Source organism: Carassius auratus, chromosome 8 (genome assembly GCF_003368295.1).
Source record: "Carassius auratus strain Wakin chromosome 8, ASM336829v1, whole genome shotgun sequence".
NCBI classification, from domain to species: Eukaryota; Metazoa; Chordata; class Actinopteri; order Cypriniformes; family Cyprinidae; genus Carassius; species Carassius auratus.
Genome location: NC_039250.1, coordinates 21,416,769 through 21,425,300, shown reverse-complemented (window position 1 = coordinate 21,425,300; position 8,532 = coordinate 21,416,769). Strand labels below are relative to the sequence as shown.

Below are 8,532 nucleotides of genomic sequence, written 5' to 3'. Positions count from 1 at the left end.
CTTAGCAAAAAGAGTGTTTTGTACTCTGGTTCATTCAAAATTAGCTCTGATACCAAGGGTCGGTGTTTTAAAATCCCAATTAAAACAATTTAAGGTCAGCGTTTTGTGAAGGTGCACAATTACAGTAGCACTAATAGCCAGCCACTTGCAGCACACGATAGTAATTCAACACCAGCAACCAGTGAAATTGATGCAAGTCTTTATTTCATGTGCCTACATTAACATTCCAGAACATCTCCACGAATTCATAACTCTGGTTTTAAACAAAGCAACGGGCCATTCTAGAATTTTCACTTGTTACTGTAACACTGTATCATAAATATATAGATGTATGTCTCCATATACATTTTATATAGAATCTTTTTTCCTACTCTTATTTACAAAACATACTGCCCTACTGTATTTGGGGCTGAAAAAGAAACGTCTTTCATATATTGTGTGAGCTGGCAGAATCATGCTAATATGCAAGTTTGAATCTCTCAAAAGGAAACCAGATGCTTTACATATAAGAATGTTTCTAATTGCTACCATGGGATCTGATAGGGCCCCACTTCAGTTTCTTTGATACAGCATTATTTAATTGCATTATATTTACTTTTCTTTTTCTGGAAATGAATGGAGAAAAAAAAAAAATCTAACAGTGAAACCTCTATAAGGTTTAACATTAAACACATTGAGAGGAAGCTTCTCCACAAGCATCAATAACTCATAGCATCAAAAGTCCCCTTTCTTTGGTAATCCTTCTCTCGTCTCTACTAGTGGTTTGACAGGGCAGAGTCCATTAGTCTAATCTGGATCTAGTCTCTGAGGGTTGGTTAAGTTTTTGAGGTTGTTTTTTTGGCCGGGGATCCACTGACCACACTTGACTGCTTGCTGTAGAGTTCACCTTTGTGCCACTGTGGATATTCTTTTGTTACTGTAGCAACTTCGCCAGAGTAAATCCAATCGTGCTGGTGGGGATACGGCAGAAAGATCTGAAAATAAATGTTTTAAAGTCAATTATTAAAAAAATTATTGTTGAAATTATTTTATAGAACACTCTGAAATCCATCTGCACTGGAAGTCTGGAAGTGTTATGCATCTAAATATGTTTACTACCACGGACCATGCTGATGTTAGAAGTATAGATAATAAAAAAACTACTACTACTGAAGTGATGGGAGTTATTTACTTATATAATGTTTCGTTTGCATCCAGTGTAGATGGAGTAAGAATCTGCTTTGCAATTTTAGGGAACATACCTTTGAAAAAGTAGATTGTGTTTAGAAGAGACCGCAGTCCTTAAGGTTTTCTTTTATGATAATATCTGTCACAGCGTTGAACACGATCTCGACGTTCTTTGTGTCCGTGGCACAGGTCATGTGTGCATAGATCTCCTTCACTCCCTTCTTCATGTTCAGATCTTGAAATTGAGTCTTGATGTAGTTGCTGGCATCTTCATATGTGTTTGGACCTGTAAAATTAGGATATTTAGCATCATATTTGCTAGGCATATTGTTAAAAGTGTTTTACATTTGTATTTACAGTTCCATTACCACCAGGTGTTTGCTATGAGGTATGATGGTCATGCATACTGTTAAAGAGGAAAAATCATTTCATTTATTTACTTCTTATTTACTAATCATTTCATTTATTTACTATTTACTTTATTTACCTTCTGTTGAGAGGAATTTCTGAAGAATATTCTGATGACTATTTCAGTATAATGATGTGAATGACTGTGAAGTTACACAATGCAAAAGCACAATAAAAGATCCATACCAGCCATAGGGAGCCACACCAGAAGAAGACTGAATTTAAATCATGATTTATTATGCACTGGTACCCATTGTGAACAGTTGAATAGTTCATTGAGTTTATTAAAAAAAGAAATATTCAAAACAATTATTCATTTGTCTCATGAATGTGCCAAGGAGAGCTACAGCAAGGGCAAATCAAGATTACCAACATAAATTAAATTACAGTTTAAAGGTGGTGTGTTTATTTTTATCGAGACCTCACTCACCATCATAGTCAGGAAAACAGATACTCAGGTGGACTTTCTTGATCTTCTCCTGGAAAAGATCTTTCTTATTGAGGAAAAGCACAATGGAAGTTGTGGCGAAGAACCTGTGGTTGCAGATACTGTTGAAGAGATGGAGACTCTCATGCATGCGGTTCTGGGGGAAACATGGAAAACAAGACAACGGTATAAGTTGAGATGCACTGGTAAAGCTTAAAACAGCAGCATCAAGTCCATCGATTGGTCTCTGTGATATTTGTATGTGAATGATCTTGTGTTCTTTGCTGATTAAAAGATGTGTAAGGACTGCTCTCCACTCTCCAATGCCATTGAAGAACAATTTGTGGTTCCACAAAGAATGTTTCAGTGAGCAATTTTTAAAATAACCATTTTTTCTTAGTGTGAAGAACATGTAAAAAAAACTCAAAAGAACCTTATTCCTCTATAAAGAATCTTTTGTTCAATCGAAAGACTCCATAGATGTTAAAGGTTCTTTATGGAAGCATAGACGACAATAAAGAGCGTTGCCTAAAGATGAGCACTTACCACTTCATCATCTTCTACCAACACCATGTCATAAGCACTCAGGGCTCCACAGAAGATGATGCAAGTCACTCCTTCGAAACAATGAATCCATTTCTTCCTCTCTGACCTCTGGCCACCCACATCAAACATCCTGCAGCCCAGTGAAAAACCATGAAACGGTTTATTCAAAATCCTGGTTCTTTTTACTCTAATTACACAAGAACCTGAATCTCTCACATGGACAGTGACACGTTGAAGTCTTCTTGAGTTTCTTTACACTAGTAGTTTTTGTGGATCTCAGTTTTAATATACTGTAGAGTAGTTGATTCAATAACATTAGCCATGTAAGACACACCTGAAGTGGAGCTCTTTGCAGGAGAACTGTTCCTCAATTATACCAGTAGTCTTGACTCGAGATCTCAGCACATCCTGCTCAGTGGGGAGGTAGTCAGGTTTGCAGATTCTGTCCATTTCGCTCAAGTAGCTGTTGGAGATAAGCCATACATTTACAGACACACCTTAACTGTCCATTTGTTAAAGTCCTGAAAATCTCCAAAGCATAACAACTCTGTACTGTAGGGGTGTCAGTTTAGGCTTCAAGCTTAATTAAACATACCTGATCCAGAAAATCAAGCCCTCAGGATTAGTTGTAAACTAAAGGCATGTTTGTTGAAGCAGGGTTTGAACTAAACTCTGCATGACTGCGGCCCTCCAGAAGTTCTAAGCCCTGGTGTACTGCATTCCCATAATACAGATCGAATTATGCCCAATGTAACCACATCCTCAGGTGCCAATGAACTGTAGGTTTTGCTGTCCCTGTTGAGTGTTGTACTCACTATCCAGCAGAGTCGTTCAGCTGGTACTCAGCAGCTCTGTCAAACGAGGCCTGCACACCGAATCCTTCCATAGCCTCTTGATGACGTCTGCCAGCTCTGGGGGCATGGAGCCCTCCTCAATGGAGTCAGACAGGTTCTGGAGCTTCTGACCGTCCTCCTGCATGAGACAAAGAAATGGGGCACTGTTAGCCATCATGCAGTGAGTTATTATTTCTTTCTATTATTTAATTAGTCATGCTAAAAAAAAGGAAGTAGCAACATATCTTTTCTTCCTAACTGTGACATAAATCCAAGTGTAATGGATTATCGAAAATTAAAAAAAAAGTAGAACCAAAGACTTGGTTCTATGCATCAGTTGTTGAATTGATTTTAAGATGTAAAGTTTGCAGGGGCAGGGTTTAAGCGATCTAAATGATCGGAGAAGTCTGGTATCAGCAGAAAAAAAGCCTGTCGATTTCAATTAGCCACTAATATACAGTACACCCTTTAAAGGTAAGGAAGGGTGCAAACTTTTGTAACTTTTTTTCTAGAGAGTGTAGATTGTGAACAGTTCATCCATGCATAATGTTTCATTTTTAAAAATGTAAAAAAAAAAAAAAAAAGGAAAGGGTGAATTTTAATTTCATGTCAAAATTGTGCATGTTGTTGTGTTTCAGTGTGTGTGTTTTGTTGGCATGTGAATGTCTAGGCACTAATCATTGGTCTTTTTGTGTTTCGGAGATGTTTTGCAGACCTGTGCTGCTGGTGACCCATAGTTGATGTCCAACATCTCCATGCCTCTGATGATGGCCAGAGCAGATTGCAGGATGTTGCCAAAAATAATAGATCGAAACTCCATTTGTTCTTCTTTTGTATAACCACCTTGATGGAGAATTCTTGGGGGGAACAACAGAGTGTTTTGATTAATGTTTTGAAGTACTGTACATACAGTACATACAGGGCAGGCTTCACATTCACTACCATCTGCTGGTCATGCATTAGGATTACACTCTTAAAAATAAAGGCGCTTAACAGGTTCTTCAAAGCGATTGCCATAGAAAAACCAATTTTGGTTTGACAAAGAACCATTCAGTCAAAGGTTCTTTAAAGAACCATCTCTTTCTTAACTTTTCATAATCTGAAGAACTTTCTTTCACCTTCTTCTTTTTTTTTTTTGTTAAACAAAAAGGTTCTTCTATGGCACCATGAAGTACCTTCACTTTTAAAAGTGTTCAAGAGGTAAAACATTGTATGCACATCAATTGTTAAAGAAAATTTCAACTAGAATGCATGGATGAGATTTTACTTTCACTTTAGGTTGGATAAAATATATATCTGGAATTCTGTGCTTTCACAGCCTGTAAAGATACAAACAGACTATTCTGAGGATACATTTTGGATGTAGCAACTCACTTCATCTGTTTTACAATGGTGCTCTTCCCTGACTCACCAGCACCTACAAGACAGAAAGAAAAATATGATGTACAACAATATATGAGCAACAAAAGAAAAAACGAGGAGCCCTCAAATGCTCTTAAACTGAACTTCAGACAATCTCCATGGCTATATTCCCTCTATGATGGTTAGCTTTTAAACTGCTAGTAAAATTCACACATAATTACAAAGCCACAGCAAGTAACACACTGAATTAAATGTGAAGTTTTGAAGCAGAAAGAATGAAATAGTATTTTCTTGTAAAACATACTCCAATGATTTTCTAATCATTTTTACAGTGTACATGATGTTTACTGTAGGTCTTATGTGTTCCATAATGCCTGAATTTTGTTATTTGAATTGATTATTTTCTGCTCTATGGATTTTGATTTTCATAATGAGGACAATGTTAAGCGGTAGACGATCTGTTAGAATAAACTTATAGATTGTCATTGATGGCCAGGTCAGAGAAAGGCTCTTTAACCTGCTTATAAAGTGACCCAATTGGATTTGTGTTAGGGAAAGCCTCTCAGAAGATCACTGACATTTGATTCGTCTTGGAGCTTCAGTCAGTCCAGGGCAAGGGGGTGGGGCTCAACCATCTCCCATGGCAACTGTCACTCTTACATGCCCTTTACTTCCTAAGTTAATGCTAGCCATAAAGAGAACATTCATCATCCCAGCTGCTCCATTCGAATGCTTAGTTTAGCAACTATATTAAATTATGCTGTCTACTTTATGCTGCTATTACCACACCCTTTTTGCTTTTATTGTGCAAAAAAAGTAAAAACAAAAAGTGATTTGCTTATTTATTGAGAAAACTAATTTCGATAATCTACTACACAGGGATGGAAGAGTAAGTATCTATAATAAGTTTAACTTCTAATTAAGTATTTTAATGTTGTTATTATTATCTGAGAACAGCAGGTTATGAACTTCCTGTTCAGACAGGAAGTGACTTGTCAAGCTGGTCGGTGATTTGCTGAAATGGCTCACTGATGTAAGGTGTCTTGATGTAATAAACTGTTGGGAGCACTCAGACTGGCCTCCTTCGCTTTCCATTTCCATCGGAAGATAAACTGAACCTGAGCTTAAGAGGATCGGGGCTTAAATCATCACAGTAATCGGATTCTGGTCTTATTGTCAATATGCCACAGTTCAGTGTTCCTCGCGTTGTGATCTTCTAAGGCGACTTCATTTGCAGTGAAAATGTGGGTGTGTTGCTGAAGTCAAGCAGGAATTGAACAGTTTAAAAGTTAATTTAATATAAACTTTCAATCAGACAGAAAAAGAGCTGATGTGCGTCACTTAATTCACATGCAAATTCATCTGAAATGCATTAGCACTTGCTAGTGTTGTAAATGCCATCAAATAGGTGTTATATGGTGCAAAATGGCATAATCACTTGTAAAAAAAATGTATGCAATCTCTGTTGTTTTATTTTAATGCTACTGCATTATGAAGTCAAACATGCCAACTGATTACAATTATGTCATTTAGAATATAATTACATAACTTCTTGTAAGTCAGATTTGTCTTAATGCTCTACCTCAGTGCTTCTATAACTCTTAATCCCTGAAAACAACACTTTCTCATAGTGTTGACCATTCACTTTATTCTGTTCAGTACAAGTTAATGTCATTCATCAAGGATGCATATATCTTATGTTCAGAAAAAAAAACTAAAGTTATTTTAAAATGCTAAGATCTGCAGCAACTTCTTCCAAAGTACTATAGTAGTGACCACCTGTTGCAGGCACAAATGTACAGACAGCATGAGAAGCTCATTCTGGATGCAGAATCTCTTAACTCAGCACCAGTGGACTGAGGAATCTAACGAACACCAATTTCTTACCCAGCAGCAGAAGTTTGACAGTTTTTGCTTCTTTATCTGCATCTTCCTGGAGCTGTTTTTCCAGCTCTTTGGACTTCTTGGCCATTTCCTTATCCTCTGCGCTCGCTCCGCTACCCATCTCGTCGTCTGACGCTTCCCGGTCAAGTTCCTCAAGGAAAGAAATTTTGACGGCTTCCCCTGTGCTTTGCGGAGAAAGAAATGGATACAGGCAGCCCTGTACTTTGGATCACCTGGCAGGAGGAAGGTCGCAAAAGTGTTGATTCCTCTGTGACTGACCTACCTCGGGATGGACGAGTGGATAGAGACAGGCAAAGAGACTGAAGCGGAATGCCCTGCTTCCTCCTTTGGTCGCTCTATCCCCTCTAATTCCTCCTTGTCCACCTCAAAAGTCTTAGCTTAGGATTGGGGAGGGCTTTGCTGATCTTCCTGTGTGAACCAGCCAATCCTATTAGATCGGCTAACAAGGACAGAAGTGAAGGTTGTAAAAATTAGGACCAATGCTTCTAGTGAATTAGCTTTTGACATTGATCAGATGATAATGTGTGATCAGTTGGGGCTTGTTTGGATTTGTGGCTGATATGATGAAGCTTTTGTGTGTTCTAGAACTGCTTCACAATATCTGAAGTTTTAGAAAAATCATCTTGAGCTTTTACAGTAATATGCATGTATAAAATCCAGTTCTTCTTCAGAATTTTTAGATCATTGGCACCACAAAGTCAACAATTTTCTTAACAATATTTCAGTCGGTTAAACTTTGATGTTGATTTAGTTCTTAGAGGTCATAGGATGAAGGGTTTTGCTCTTGTCCTTGCTGGACTTTTTTTTTCTTGACACGTGTATAGCATTCTCCATTTGACACACACACACACACACACACACACACAGCTTCATTTGTTATGTAACCCCAAGCTTGGGGGTAAAGTAGGAGAGCTTACAGGTCAGTGTGTCTTGTTTCCGGGAGATGGGAGTGGTAAAGTCAGCGCTGAAGTTGCCATCCGATCACCGTTCTCTTCTCTAACATCATCTTTGAGCCCACTGAATTGAACTTTATCTCCTCCACCCACTGCGCTTAAGAGAATGAATGTGCATTAACTTTCCACTATAACTCATCAATAGTATTTATTCTCATTGGGCTGTGAAAACTGATTTATTTTTATCCTGGCTTAAAGCTTGTATTAAATGATTCATTCTACCTGATTCAACTTTTCATATACATTCAATATTAGACAGTTGTTTCATATTTATTTCTGTGTGTATGTCTTTGATGTGAAATAAACCAATTTCATTTGGTGGTTTTGTTTGTCAGTTTTGAATAGCGACATAAACTATACTTTTAATGGAATGTCCCAAGGATTAATATAAAAATTAGCTCTTGCAAACGTGTTTATTAAAGCAAATCTCTAAATAGAAAAAACAAGTAGGGTATCATTTATGCCATGCTTATGAACAATGTGTATTATTATTATTTTGTGTGTGTGTGTGTGTGTGTGCATTGCTTAGATTTAAGTTTAGCAATGATGCATCAGCCAATGCATTATTAAGGAAAATACATAGAATAATTATTTAGTTGTCATGCACAAAATGTACAATTATTACCCCTGGCTAAACATTTAAATAATTAATAAATTAGTTTTCACAGCATTGTTATTAATATTTAGGAATGTAAAAATCATCAAAAAATCTCATCAAAAGAGATTCATCTAAAATTTAGTTAACGCAAAGTCACGTTCTGACCATCAACCAGCGCTAACTCTCCACAAAATAAATTGGCCTACATGTAAACCAGAAATCAACAATTGCTCCACAGTGAATCATTAACTCTGCTTTCAGTTGATTTGAAACAAATCTGTTTACACTTATCTAAAACCAGAAACATATCAGACCTTCCCACTCGTAGCGCAT

General features: G+C 37.2%; 1 pseudogene; it reads right to left on the bottom strand.

Moving 5' to 3' along the window:
* Positions 1–179: 179 nt before the first annotated feature.
* Positions 180–6,995, bottom strand: LOC113107606 (guanine nucleotide-binding protein G(t) subunit alpha-2-like; annotated as a pseudogene).
* Between the last annotated feature and the right edge of the window lie 1,537 nt (positions 6,996–8,532).